Here is a 16176-nt window from a genome sequence, read left to right on the forward strand (position 1 = left end):
CTGACTTCAAGACCCATAGAGTTCTTCTCTGCTGCAGATGTAGTCTCTGGTAGAGAATGGCAACTCAACACCAGACCTTGCACCTTCCAGGAATCAATCCACAGAATGACCATTATCTCACCCCCTGGAGTGGCTTCTTATATCTAGGGTCAAATTTCCACAATGTTTTCCCCTCCCTGGGCAAACCACTAGCTCTCTCCCTCTTTAAACAGTGGTGGGTGTTGGATCAGGGGGTTGGATGGGGGAGCGGAGATGAGCTGTGCTTCCACAGAAGCCCTCTGCTGGGATGCAGACAAAATTTACAATGTCCACTTATCCACATTTAGACACTGCAGTTGTACTCTGTTGAGCTGGGAAACAAAAGCAAGGGCTATAAAACGTACATGCTATAATCCACATTTTCAGAGAAACGAGGGACAGGCTGGTTAAAGTGTTAACAGACTCATTTCATCACACATGTTTTACAAAATTTACAAAAATATTGTGACTCTGTAAAGTCCACAGAGATCTGGTACTGAGTGCATACACACTGCAGAATTTGGCACGAAATCATTGCATTGTTTAAAGAGATTTTTAGTCCATTTTTAAAATCAAATGAAACGATACGATGTGCTTTGGAACAATAAAATATGATCGTTGGAGAGTACACACTATTGCGATATCAGCCCGAACGGTCGTTTATCGTGCGATTGGCATTGATTGAAAATCCTATAGTGTGTAAAGGATGAATTTATAAACATAAGGGACAAGAATGAGCCTTGTCCTACAGGTAACTGTAGTTAAGAAGGCGTTACCCATCAAACAATCAGATTCTGTCATTTACTAACAGCTCAGATGACAGCAATCATCTAAGTGACCTCTATGGAGAACACCCCTTTTTCTTCACAATTATCTGTCAAACAGTTTTCATACATTTACTACATAGAATCTGTTTAAGTGAATAATTTATTTTGTTGCTGAAGGTGAACACTGGCTGGGACTCAAATACATTTATCAGCTGACACATCAGAAGAACAGACCCTGTAAACTGCGAATCAGCATCGGAGACTTTGCCGGTAAAGAAGCTTACGCAGAATACAATCCCTTTAGCGTTGGGGATAAGAATAACTTCTACCGGCTCTCAGCAATAAACTACTCGGGCACGGCAGGTAAGTGGCCAGAATTTAACTATTCATCCGGTGATACAACGTAACAATATGTGGGACAGGGTAAAGATACAGCACAGGAAGAATATTTGCCTAACTATAACAAATTAGGTTGTTGTTTTTTTTTTAAATGTAATGTTTAAGTCCTCTTTGCAGGAGATGCCTTCCGTGGAGATGATGATAATATTGGGTCCAATCAGCACGGCAGCTTTTTCAGCACTGTGGACCGTCCTAATGACAAATGTCATCCGAAATGTATTATTGATGATATAGTCTTCCTAAGCTGCATTGACATACAGGGTGGCAGCTGGTGGTTCAACGCCTGCGGAGAGGCAAATCTGAACGGTCAATGGCACCTCGCACCAAACCACATGTACTGGGCATCTTCAGTGTCTTGGCCATCGTGGCATCCCTCGGAGTCCCTAAAATTCAGCAAAATGTTTTTAATCCACAATTAGTGGGAAAATGTCTTTGTATAAATTTTTCTAGGTATATAATTATATCTTTATAATTGGTATACTTTTTGCTAACTTTGTCTATGTCTTTTTCATTAAACATTTTTTTTTCTTATTAAAACATAACACAACCTTTGTTCTTTCCATTTAGAATATTACCGGCTCCCCATTATCCGCATTATTTTAATACTTTGATAATTTAGGCCGTCTGACGTGCCCCCAGGACAGCTATGGGGACGGCTGCCAAAAACATCAGTTAAAGGGAAACCGTAGAAAGAGCCGATCCATGTTTAATAAATAGCTAATAGCAGGGCCCATAGGGGTAAACCTTCTTAAGTGGAAACATGGAGTTGTTGCCCAGAGCAGCCAATCAGATTCTAGCTATTATTTTGTACAATGAACTAGAGAAATGATAGCTAAAATCTGATTGGTTGCTTCGGGCAGCACCTTCACTTTTCCATTTAGTGAATCCATCCCATAGACTTTAATGCATATATTTCTTATTTTAGCTATTTCAATATTTATACTTTCTACACTGGGGAGAAATTTTGATTAATGAAACAATTTTAGCTCTATATTATCCTATGTCTGTGCCTTAGATTATAAAGATATGGTTTAGATTACATAGTGATGATAAAGAGATCAATGAATAATGCCTTCGTCCATAGAAATATTGAAGTGAATGTTATACACCTTTTGCGAATGTTCATTAATGTAACTAAGTCTCCGGACAGATTCACTGTCGTCAGGATTCATCCCCTGTAAATTGTTATCTGTGAACATAGAAAAATTTAAATAAATCTGTTAAATCGGATAAAGAGACCGTTCGTTGTCTTTCTTAGAGTAATGCGACTTTTTACATGCACTTCAAAGGATTGTAACAATGTAAAACTGTATGTAGTTTGTTCTGTATTCTTTTCTTCAGAATATTCTATTTTTGCTAGTTGGATAATCCACCTATTGGATAATCATTTCCTGCCATTGGGGGAAATTCAATTAACAGCGAGGGTCCATAGTAAATTTACGGCTATGTTAATGTGCGATGTTGCAGGTAATGATCTTCACTTAGTTTTACGAGCACCTTGTAGAGGAACGAGCAAAAATAAGCGAAGTTTTCATGACCCTAATTGTGGGTAATCCGCGCAGAAAGATATTGAATCGGCCCAAAAATGTTTATAGCTTGGTTTTTGTTCTTAAAAGAACATTTGTTTTTGCGAGTACAAAGTCGTGTGGATCGGAATGTCGAGTTTATCTTTTGGTGCCCAGAGCAGAGGTGAAGGTGACTCTGGCAATTCTGTCTGGTTTTCCCCACGTAGATCCGCTGCCACAGCTGGGTTGGAAGCTTAGCTGGGTACGGCCTTGTTGTTTCTCCGTGTACAGAGTCGGAAGTGGAGACGTGTTGGTTGTCCTTTGAGCCCGGTGGTTTCCTCCTCTATAGTGTACACACGCACGGGTTTTGGAAGGATGTCTCATAAGTGGATTCACTACTGGTTGGGTGTTGCATGTAAATTGTACCCACTGGTTTACTAAATCTATTTGAAACACTTTTCTAAATAACTTTTATATCATTTTTATAGAAGATATCACACTATGATGTGTTTTTGATTTTTTTTCACATGTGTCTCTGGGAGAAAATTGGATATTGGAATTTGGAAATGCAGCAATGAAACAACAAAGATTTTATGGACACTAAGTACTGTTAATACAATTTTTTTTTTAGTACTCCACATTTTAGGTCGAAAGAGAAAAAGAAGATTATATCTATATCTATTATTTGATTGTTCGTTCATGCTTATGACAGAACATTGGTTTGGGTTTATCATTGGCGCCATTTCTGTTCCTAATCTCTGTTTAAATATTGATTTTTGTGACTTGTGTCTGGGTCAGAGTCGGGGGACAGGGGGCCGCTTGTGATTGGATGCGCTGGTTTACTTGTAACGTTGTGTGTAGCACTTCTGTTACTTGACTCACACACCAAACCAAGAGCCAACACAGGACACGCCTCATCCCTACACTACATAGGAGGAAACTGACAGAGTGAGGATTCTCCTCTCACAGAAGAACTCAGCAGCACAAGGCTGTACCCAGCTAATCCCCCAAACCAACAGCAGCCGCGGAGCGACGTGATTAACACCAGACAACCGCTACAGATCCCACCAATCACATCCAAGTACTGATCTTTTCGCACTTCAAGAATAACTGACACAGTTTTCACATATATAAAATATCTGCCGTCAGAAACACTGCCGCCTATTACGGTAAGTAATCTCTGCTCGTATTTCTGCGCACTGCTAACGGGAGCGAGGAAAAATGCGCGTCTCTGCAGAATGTTTTACCGGAGACACTGCTCCAAATTGAATCTCCTCCATAGAGTGAGTAAATCCATCCTGAGGCAGCGACAGTGCACCATACCATACCAGCGCACACAGTCTACAACCTCCGCTACTGAACCTTGGAGGATGCCCACATATTTAATTGTTAGGATTATTTGTGTGAAGAGTGCACTGTACATGCTTTCTAAAGCTTATTAATCAACTTTGTTATGGTTCAGTGTTATCAAACGGCCAATTCCAGCTGCCAATCACCAACATGCATCCCAATGGTATAGAGCAACTGGGTAATTTAGTGGTTTATACTTGTAGATCAATTCCACATAATTATTTGTTAGGTGCATGCCAGTCAGGTGTATAATAACCAGTAGCTGTGTTACATGCCAGTCAGGTGTATAATAACCAGTAGCTGTGTTACATGCCAGTCAGGTGTATAATAACCAGTAGCTGTGTTACATGCCAGTCAGGTGTATAATAACCAGTAGCTGTGTTACATGTCAGTCAGGTGTATAATAACCAGTAGCTGTGTTACATGTCAGTCAGGTGTATAATAACCAGTAGTTGTGTTACATGCCAGTCAGGTGTATAATAACCAGTAGCTGTGTTACATGTCAGTCAGGTGTATAATAACCAGTAGCTGTGTTGCATGCCAGTCAGGTGTATAATAACCAGTAGCTGTGTTACATGCCAGTCAGGTGTATAATAACCAGTAGCTGTGTTACATGCCAGTCAGGTGTATAATAACCAGTAGCTGTGTTACATGCCAGTCAGGTGTATAATAACCAGTAGTTGTGTTACATGCCAGTCAGGTGTATAATAACCAGTAGCTGTGTTACATGTCAGTCAGGTGTATAATAACCAGTAGCTGTGTTACATGTCAGTCAGGTGTATAATAACCAGTAGCTGTGTTACATGTCAGTCAGGTGTATAATAACCAGTAGCTGTGTTACATGCCAGTCAGGTGTATAATAACCAGTAGTTGTGTTACATGCCAGTCAGGTGTATAATAACCAGTAGCTGTGTTACATGTCAGTCAGGTGTATAATAACCAGTAGCTGTGTTACATGTCAGTCAGGTGTATAATAACCAGTAGCTGTGTTACATGTCAGTCAGGTGTATAATAACCAGTAGCTGTGTTACATGTCAGTCAGGTGTATAATAACCAGTAGCTGTGTTACATGTCAGTCAGGTGTATGACCAGTATATTAGTTAGTTTTTATAAGAATATGTTACATATTCATGAACAGAGTTTAAATTGAAAGTTTATATTTGAAATGCAGGAAATATTGTAAGGAGGTTTAATGTCTACTGAGCATGAAAAATAGAACAGTTAAATGTATGTTTAATGTTTTTTAAAATATTGTATTATTTAGCGTGATTTAAATAAGTTTTACTTTGTTATTAAACATCAAAACATTTTCTATGTAGCTTTGCAGAGAATAAAATATAACTATAATAAATACTGTTATAAACATATGCAATTAATATTTTCTTTTAGATACATAATAATGACATCCCACCTATACCGCTGCCTGTTATTACTAAGTCTGTATTACCAACAGATTACACCACAGGTAAGTACAGTCTTTATATAGTATAACTTGATGGAAATACAGGACGTGATCATATGTTACATGTACAGAACATTCACCTTTATTTCACCAGAACTACTTGTATATTCTGTTCAGACAAATCCAGATGGCCCAACCCCAAATACAGCATATGTTCTAATTTTGTATTTATACATTAAGGGCAGCTTGAGCTGAGTCCTCTATTCAGGTGATACAAATCCTCTATGAGATCCCTGACTGTGATTTAAAAGAACGTCGTTATGCTATAAACTATACACACAGACACGAACAAACACATGCACACTGTGGCGGTAATAATTATAACGTAAAAAACTAACAAAATATATATTCTCTCTAATCTATTTTCATGGTCTTTTGGTTTTAAAAAAAAATGTCTATGTGGAAACAGAGCGGAAAAACCTGTTAATCTAAGGAAAATTTGATTACGTGTTACATAATAAAAGCAGGATGATTATCATTTGTTAGGTAAAATTAAATTGATGACACTTGGCACAAAGTAAGTGACACGATGTAGCAGGATAAACAGAGAGGACAGGTCAGAGATTAATGATTAAAGATCTCTAAGCAGAATAAATATAGAAATACAGGACATCAGATTTGGATTTGTTTTGGCAAATATCAGTAGTTCTTGTCATAAGGGGGAGATATCAAAGTATGTATAAAGCTCTGTATTGGAACAGTGACGTTTTTGGCATTTCAACAATGAGTGAAGAACTGGGGTCACTGTGTCCAAATAAAAGGAATATATTGGGAATAAGACTGTGCATGTCCAATTATTACTTGATGAAAAGATAATCATACCACAGACAACACACACACACGTACGTACGTACGTACGTACGTACGTACATAATTATAGGGTCACTTAACTAGAAAGTGATCAGGGTTTTGACAGAATTTGGATATTTATGTTTAAAATATAGTAAAATCTATCTCACATCTATTTATCTATCTATCTATCTATCTATCTCATATCTATCTATCTATCTCATATCTATCTATCTATTAGAGATGAGCGCACTCGGATTTCTGAAATCCGAGCCCACCCGAACGTTGCGCATCCGAGCCAGATCCGGGTATTCCCGCCAATTGCAAAACTGAAACCGAGGCTCTGAGTCATAATCCCACTGTCGGATCTCGCGATACTCGGATCCTATAAATTCCCCGCTAGTCGCCGCCATCTTCACTCGGGCATTGATCAGGGTAGAGGGAGGGTGTGTTAGGTGGTCCTCTGTCCTGCTATATCTCGTGCTGTTCAGTTCTGTGCTGTGCTGTGCTCTGTGTTCTGCTCAGTCCAGTGGTGCTGTGTCCTGTGCTCTGTCCTTCTGAGTTTAGTGGTGCTGCTGGGTCCTGTGCTGTGTCCTGTTCAGTCCAGTGGTGCTGTGTCCTGTGCTCTGTCCTTCTAAGGGCATTGTTATTTCCCCATTATTCCCAAATTATATAAAATTTCAAAAAAAGTTATAAAAAAAAATACAAAAAAAATAATTATAAAAACAAAAAAAAAAATATCCCAAAACAATCCTGCAGTATAAGTCCATTGGTGCTGCTATATTACAAAGTTCACTGATTCAGCAGTATAAGTCAAGTGGTACTGCTATATTACAAAGTTCACTGATTCTGCAGTATAAGTCCAGTGGTACTGATATATTACAAAGTTCACTGATTCTGCAGTATAAGTCCAGTGGGACTGCTATATTACAAAGTTCACTGATTCTGCAGTATAAGTCCAGTGGGACTGCTATATTACAAAGTTCACTGATTCTGCAGTATAAGTCCAGTGGGACTGCTATATTACAAAGTTCACTGATTCTGCAGTATAAGTCCAGTGGTACTGCTATTACAAAGTTCACTGATTCTGCAGTATAAGTCAAGTGGTACTGATATATTACAAAGTTCACTGATTCTGCAGTATAAGTCCAGTGGGATTGCTATATTACAAAGTTCACTGATTCTGCAGTATAAGTCCAGTGGGACTGCTATATTACAAAGTTCACTGATTCTGCAGTATAAGTCCAGTGGTACTGTTATTACAAAGTTCACTGATTCTGCAGTATAAGTCAAGTGGTACTGATATATTACAAAGTTCACTGATTCTGCAGTATAAGTCCAGTGGGACTGCTATATTACAAAGTTCACTGATTCTGCAGTATAAGTCCAGTGGGACTGCTATATTACAAAGTTCACTGATTCTGCAGTATACGTCCAGTGGTACTGCTAATACAAAGTTCACTGATTCTGCAGTATAAGTCCAGTGGTACTGCTATTATAAAGTTCACTGATTCTGCAGTATAAGTCCAGTGGGACTGCTATATTACAAAGTTCACTGATTCAGCAGTATAAGTCAAGTGGTACTGCTATATTACAAAGTTCACTGATTCAGCAGTATAAGTCAAGTGGTACTGCTATATTAGGGATATAGGGCTTAGGGATACGCTCTCTTGTGCTACATATAATGGAAAACAAAAATTTGGAGGATAAAGTAGGGAAAGATCAAGACCCACTTCCTCCTAATGCTGAAGCTGCTGCCACTAGTCATGACATAGACGATGAAATGCCATCAACGTCGTCTGGCAAGCCCGATGCCCAATCTCCTAGTACAGGGCATGTAAAATCCAAAAAGCCCAAGTTCTCAAAAAGTAGCAAAAAGAGAAACTTAAAATCATCTGAGGAGAAACGTAAAGTTGGCAATATGCCATTTACGACACGTAGTGGCAAGGAACGGCTTAGGCCCTGGCCCGTGTTCATGACTAGTGGTCCAGCTTCACCCAAGGATCTAAGCCCTCCTCCTCCCCCCCTACAAAAAATTTAAGAGAGTTATGCTGTCAGCAACAACAACAAAACAGCAAAGAACTCTGCCTTCTAAACAGATGACATCACAAATCCCCAAGGCGAGTCCAAGGGTGTTGTTGGTTGTGAACCCTGACCTTCCCATCACTGTAGGGGAAGAGGTGACTCCATCCAGCATTTGCAGCATGCCCTTTGCATATGCTGGAAGGATCACCCACAGTCCAGTTACAGATTTGGCTAATGAAGGTGTGAATGTTGTACACCGGGAGGAGGATATTGATGTAGCTGGCGCTGAGGAGGATGTTGATGATTATGATGCAGACAGATACCAAATTGCCTTTCTCAATTTCTATTTATATTCTAGATTATATAACGGCTGAATAGTTTTCTATTTTACTCCTAGTGGAGAGGGGATCTGATGCAGACAGATACCAAACTGCCTTTGTCCATTTCTTTGTATATTTGAATTTCTAGCTCTACAGTCTATGCAGGCTGCTTTTTTTATATTCAACTACAAGTGTAGGGCGGGGGGGGGGGGAGGGGGGCATAGATAGCCACCAAAGTAACGTGGTCCATTTAATTTCACTTTCTAGTCCACAGTCTGTGCAGCCTGCTTTTTTTATCTTCAAAGTATTTACAAGCCTTGCAATCTAAATTAACTAGAGGTAGTGACGTGCTAGAACTCCACCCTCTATATGCTGTATGCTGCAGAGGATGAAGGAGCATCAAAAGGCAATCAAACGCCTACACAGCCACCGACGACATAGGAAAAGGAGTGGGGATGCGCCTGAGTCAAGCACACTGGAGAATGATTTCCGTGTTGTGCAAGGTTCTGCAGCCATTTGAACTTGCCACACGAGAAGTCAGTTCCGACACTGCCAGCTTGAGTCAGGTGATTCCCCTGATCAGGCTTTTGCAGAAGCAGCTGGAGAAAGTGAGGGAGGAGCTGGTACACCATTGCGATTCCACCAAGCATGTAGCTCTTGTGGATGAAGCCCTTCGTACGCTTTGCCAGGATCCGAGGGTGGTCAGTCTTTTAAAGTCAGAGGAATACATTCTGCCCACCTTTCTTGATCCTCGGTTTAAAGCGTATGTTGTGTCTCTGTTTCCGGCGGACACAAGTCTACAGCGGTGCAAAGACCTGCTGGTCAGGAGATTGTCCTCTGAAGAGGACCGTGACATGCCACCAGCTCCACCTTCATTTTCATCACTGTTTGTGCAGTTCCAAAAAAGAGGAACTGCCATTTCTATTGCTACCTTCTTTCTTTCTGTATTTCCTGTGTCCTGTGGTCTGTTCTGCTAAGGGCATTATTATTTCCAAGTTATCCAAAAGTTTAAAAAAATAAAATTTATTTTTATAAAAAAAAATTATAAAAAATTAATTTAAAAAAAAAACTAAAATTTTTTCCAAAATTAATTGGAAAAAAATATTCCAAAATTTTAAAAAATCTAGCTTGTACTGCTATTTAAAAGTCTAACTACGATCATTCACTGTTGCTGTACCCAAAAATAATAGGTACTGCTATTAAAGTACAGTCCAGTGGTACTCTCCTGTGCCGCAGATAATTTGTAAAAGCTTTGCCGAGTGTGTGTAGTTATGTATCACAGGTTTTAAGAAGAGGCACAACACTGACAACCTGTTAGAGAAACTGAGGGAAATAATCTCTCTGTGGCTTACCCCACTTAGACTCTCCTGGGGATTCGAATAACTGCCATTTCTAGTACTACCTTCTTTCTTTCTCTATTTAAAAACAAAAAAAACCTGTCATTTCTATTACTACGTTAATTGTTTGTGCAGTCACAAAAAAGAGGAACTGCGCCCTTAACTGCTATGTTGGTTTTAGACGTCCATCCGATGTCCGCCATCTTTTTCCTGGAATTCAGACCAGTTGAGTTTTTTTTTTATTATATTGTGGCCCCAGTCTCAAATTGGGTACCGGGGCCACTCCACTACGCAGTCCAGATACTTGTTTGGTGGAATTTAGACCAGTTGAGGGTTTTTTTTATCATATTGTGGCCCCGGTATCAAATTGGGTACCGGGGCCACTCCACTACGCAGTCCAGATACTTGTTTGGTGGAATTTAGACCAGTTGAGGTTTTTTTTTATCATATTGTGGCACCGGTATCAAATTGGGTACCGGGGCCACTCCACTACGCAGTCCAGATACTTGTTTGGTGGAATTCAGACCAGTTGAGGGTTTTTTTTATTATATTGTGGGGACCACTCCACTACGCAGTCCAGATACTTTTTGGGTGGAATTCAGACCAGTTGAGTTTTTTTTTTATTATATTGTGGCCCTGGTATCAAATTGGGTACCGGGGCCACTCCACTACGCAGTCCAGATACTTGTTTGGTGGAATTCAGACCAGTTGAGGGTTTTTTTATTATATTGTGGGGACCACTGCACTACGCAGTCCAGATACTTGTTTGGTGGAATTCAGACCAGTTGAGTGTTTTTTTTATTATATTGTGGGGACCACTCCACTACGCAGTCCAGATACTTTTTTGGTGGAATTGAGACCAGTTGAGGGTGATATATTGTGGCCCCGGTACCAAATTGTGTACCGGGACCACTGCACTATGCAGTCCAGAAAGCTACCTCGGTGAAACGTTTTGGACTAAAAACAATATTGTGAGGTGTGAGGTGTTCAGAATAGACTGGGATTTAGTGGAAATGATTGCTAATGAATGTTATTGAGGTTAATAATAGCGTAGGAGTGAAAATAAACCCAAAAAACTTGATTTTAACACTTTTTATGTTTTTTTCAAAATAAATCCGAATCCAAAACCTCAAATCCGAACCAAAACCTTTCGTCAGGTGTTTTGCGAAACAAATCCGACCCAAAACCTCAAGCAAATCCGAATCCAAAACACAAAACACGAGACACCAAAAGTGGCCGGTGCACATCCCTAGTAAAAACCAGTAAAAATATTTTTGATCATTTCCAAGATGCATTAACTAAATTGATCTCTCATAGATTCACCTGAAAAATGGGTGAATTCAGCAATTTCCATTTAATAGATTCAACAATTAGGAAAATAACCTGCAAATCACTGAAAATTAGTGATTTATATAACTATTTCTACAAAGTGACTTTTAGTAAATATCACCCTTAATGTTTTGCCCCCTCCCCCCCGCAACATTTGCTCCCCCCTCCTCTGACTGATAATAAGCATTAGTTGCGATAAACTCATGAGCCTCTGTAGCAGATGATGATGATGATGATTGATGGTGATAATACACAGAGATGTTACACTCTGGGCATTATGACATCACACATTCTAATCACGTGATGCACTGGGCTGTTGCCTTGGAATCTTCACTTCTCTACTGCGAGTTGACTAAGCCAGACCTAGAAAAGGGAACAGCACCACAAAATATTCATTATCTGCATCGAGAGATATCATCATGGAGGGGTTGGAGCCTCAAGTCACTGTGATGAAGGAGATGAAGACGCATCCAAAGATCATTCTGATAAAAGGAACCAGACCAGAAAACAAAATAGGGTACACCAGAAATGATCCTTCATCTGTATTCAGATATATCATCATGGAGGGGTTGGTGCCTGAAGTCACTGTGATGCCAGAGAAGGAGATGAAGACGCATCCAAAGATCATTCTGATAAAAGAAACCAGACCTGAAAACAAAATAGGGTACACCAGAAATGATCCTTCATCTGCATTCAGATATATCAATATGAAGGACTTGGTGCATGAAGTCACTGTGATGCCAGAGAAGGAGATGAAGACGCATCCAAAGATCATTCTGATAAAAGAAACCAGACCTGAAAACAAAATAGGGTACACCAGAAATGATCCTTCATCTGCATTCAGATATATCAATATGAAGGACTTGGTGCCTGAAGTCAATGTGATGCCAGAAAAGGAGATGAAGACGCATCCAAAGATCATTCTGGTGAAAGAAGCCAAACCAGAAAACAAAATAGGTCACACCAGAAATGATCCTTTATCTGCATCCAGATATAACAACATGAAGGACTTGGTGCCTCAAGCCACTGTGATGCCAGAAAAGGAGATGAAGACGCATCCAAAGAACATTCTGGTGAAAGAAGCCAGACCAGAAAACAAAATAGGTCACACCAGAAATGATCCTTTATCTGCATCCAGATATAACAACATGAAGGACTTGGTGCCTCAAGGCACTGTGATGCCAGAGAAGGGGATGAAGACGCATCCAAAGAACATTCTGGTGAAAGAAACCAAACCAGAAAACAAAATAGGTCACACCAGAAATGATCCTTTATCTGCATCCAGATATAACAACATGAAGGACTTGGTGCCCCAAGTCACTGTGATGCCAGAGAAGGAGATGAAGACGCATCCAAAGATCTTTCTGGTGAAAGAAGCCAGACCAGAAAACAAAATAGGGTACACCAGAAATGATCCTTCATCTGCATCCACAGATGTCATCATCATGGAGCACTTGGTGCCTGAAATCACTGTGATGCCAGATAAGGATATGAAGACGCATACAGAGACCATTCTAATGAATGAAGTCAAACCAGAAAACAAAATAGGTCACACCAGAAATGATCCTTTATCTGCATCCAGATATAACAACAGGAAGGACTTGGTGCCTCAAGTCACTGTGATGCCAGAAAAGGAGATGAAGATGCATCCAAAGAACATTCTGGTGAAAGAAACCAAACCAGAAAACAAAATAGGGTACACCAGAAATGATCCTTTATCTGCATCCAGATATAACAACATGAAGGACTTGGTGCCTCAAGTCACTGTAATGCCAGAGAAGGAGATGAAGACGCATCCAAAGATCATTCTAGTAAAAGAAGCCAGACCAGAAAACAAAATAGGGTACACCAGAAATGATCCTTCATCTGCATCCACAGATGTCATCATCATGGAGCACTTGGTGCCTGAAATCACTGTGATGTCAGATAAGGATATGAAGACGCATACAGAGACCATTCTAATGAATGAAGTCAAACCAGAAAATAAAATAGATCCCACCACCAACGATCCTTCATCTGCATCCACAGATGTCATCATCATGGAGCACTTGGTGCCTGAAATCACTGTGATGCCAGATAAGGATATGAAGACGCATCCAAATATCATTCTGGTGAAAGAAGCCAAACCAGAAAATAAAATAGATTACACCATCAACGATCCTCCATCTGCATCCACAGATGTCATCATCATGGAGCACTTGGTGCCTGAAATCACTGTGATGCCAGAGAAGGATATGAAGACGCATACAGAGACCATTCTAATGAATGAAGTCAAACCAGAAAATAAAATAGATCCCACCACCAACGATCCTTCATCTGAATCCACAGATGTCATCATCATGGAGATCTCGGTGCTTCAATTCCCACTCCCAGGTGCAGTTGCTCCAGAACTCCCACATTTGTCATCATCAGTCATTGGAGGCCCCCAAACCAGCAGCAAATCTAAGATAAAGAAATTCTTTGCAAGAATATGTTGCTGTGCATGTATCTCTAGTGATGCAGTGGAGGGGCTGTAGTACAAGAACAGGACACCCGAGAGATTGTTACGTTAGAATGACATTTACAAAAAAATATATATGATTAAAAAAAATGATATTGTTGAAAATCGTATTGTATTTATTTGAACACATTACATACATTTTTCAGAAAGAGCTGACAAAATCTGAATGTATTATTTTTAATATATTTTATGTATTTTTTTTATAATGAGCTAACATAATACTTTACTACATTGTCAAGCGGTAAGTGATTTCATTGAGTTTGTGATTTCTACTGCATTCTGATTTCAAGTGCGTTTTGTTTAAAGTGTGGAGTTAGATCCAGTAAGGAGCTGAATCCAGGAAGAGATTTAGGGCTAGATTAACTAAGCTGCGGGTTTGAAAAAGTGGAGATGTTGCCTATAGCAACCAATCAGATTCTAGCTGTCATTTTGTAGAAGGTACTAAATAAATGAAAGCTAGAATCTGATTGGTTGCTATAGGCAACATCCCCACTTTTTCAAACCCGCAGCTTAGTAAATCTAGCCCTTAATCTTGTAAAGGGCTAGCAAAGGTTAGTGCTTTCGAGTTCACTGTAGGCCAATGTTTCCCAACCCTAGTCCTCAAGTACCTCTAACAGTGCATGTTTTCTATATCTCTTTGCTGGAGCACATTTGTAATCATTACTGACCGACACATTTTGAAAGATCCACAGATGGTATAATTATATCACTGGTCACCTGGAAAACCTGCACTGTTAGGGATCCCTGAGGACTAGGGTTGGGAAACACTGCTGTAGGCTATAGGCCTACAGGCTAGAAGTTAAGTTAGTTATAATGATATGAGTGGTAGCAGGCTTGATGATCTCACTCAATGCATATCTTGGCATATATATGCACACTTGGAGCAATTGTTCCAAGGTTTATAGGTGTCACACGTTGCACCAGCTAACCTGCATTTTGGTCCCTGTTGTCACCTGTTTCCCTTGGTGCTCACACCCTGAATTCACTTGCTGGTCTGAACTGAGCATGCGCACACCTGGTATTTTCAAAACTTCCTGCATGCTCTTGATTGGCTAATTGCCTGTTAGCTCTGTCTATTTAAAGCACCTGCTTCTCTAGCAAGTTGCCGGATCTTCAGCTCTCCTTACCTGTTAGGACGCTCCCTGTTCTCTCTGGCTCCCGTGTGCACATCATTATCCTGTGTTACCTGTTCCACGACCAAGACCTGTGGTAATATTGCAAGAACCTCATGCCTCATCATCGGTCCCGTCCCCAAGCTATTTGCTTTCCATGGATCTCAGTGCATCAGTTCTCTGCAGTTCCCCACCTCCCAGTTAGTATCCTGTGCTAGCTGTTCCACGATCAAGATGGTGTTATTGTAGGAATCTCGTGCCTCATAATCAGTCCTGGCGGTATAACATGCCACCGTATATATCCCCCACTGTGTACGTGTATGTATGTATATGTATGTATATATATTGTATGTATATATATATATATATATATATATCTAATATATAAATGCTTAGTGGCGTCTGTCTGTCTGTGTGTGTGTGGGGAAAAAAAAACCAAGTTGCAGCGCCACCTGCTGGGCAGAGTTATACACTGACCTACTAAATTATTAGTGTGTGTGGGAAAAAATATTCAAAAAGGGCTGAAATTTGGTAGGGCTCAAACTCATTTTCGTGAGGTAATTTTACCTCATGAACACACATGTGTAGAGGCGTGCGTTAGTGTGTGTGTGTGTGTGTGTGTGTGTGTGTGTGTGTGTGTGTGGAAAAAACTATTTTCTCAGAAAGGGCTCATCCAATTGACCTGAAATTTGGTATACTGACATTATTTAAACAAAAAATTAGAATAGTCAAGTCAGTTAACTTCCATCATCCCCCCTTCTCCCCGTGGGAGGGGTAGTAAAGGCTAAATTTACGAGTTGAGGGGTCAAACTCATTTTCGTGAGGTAATTTTACCTCATGAACACACATTAAAAAGGCCGCTTGCGTCGGGAACTAACGCTCTTCCCCTGAGGAGGCCTGGGCTAGGCCCAAATGCATGACCTTAAGTAGCTTGATTTGACTAGTATGCATGAGTATCATGCGCGGGTTAACTTGTGTGTGTATATATATATATATATATCTATCTCCCCACTTCCACCACTGGTATGAAGTGTAAACTTGTCTGTGCTGTTGCCTTTGAGAAATATGCCATCTACACCTTGCAAAGCATATCCACACACATCCGCAATCTGCACCAGACGCATAAGTAGAGTTGGGCGCAATTGCATCTAAAACGCAAACATAAGTTGCGTTCTCGAAAAAAAGGGTATTTTTATCTCGGTATGCCGGGCTGGACGCAGCACGGCAACAACGCAAAGTGCGTCTTCTTTCTGATGCCAATTA

The sequence above is a fragment of the Mixophyes fleayi genome, chromosome 12, assembly GCF_038048845.1.
Source record: "Mixophyes fleayi isolate aMixFle1 chromosome 12, aMixFle1.hap1, whole genome shotgun sequence".
Lineage (NCBI taxonomy): Eukaryota > Metazoa > Chordata > Amphibia > Anura > Limnodynastidae > Mixophyes > Mixophyes fleayi.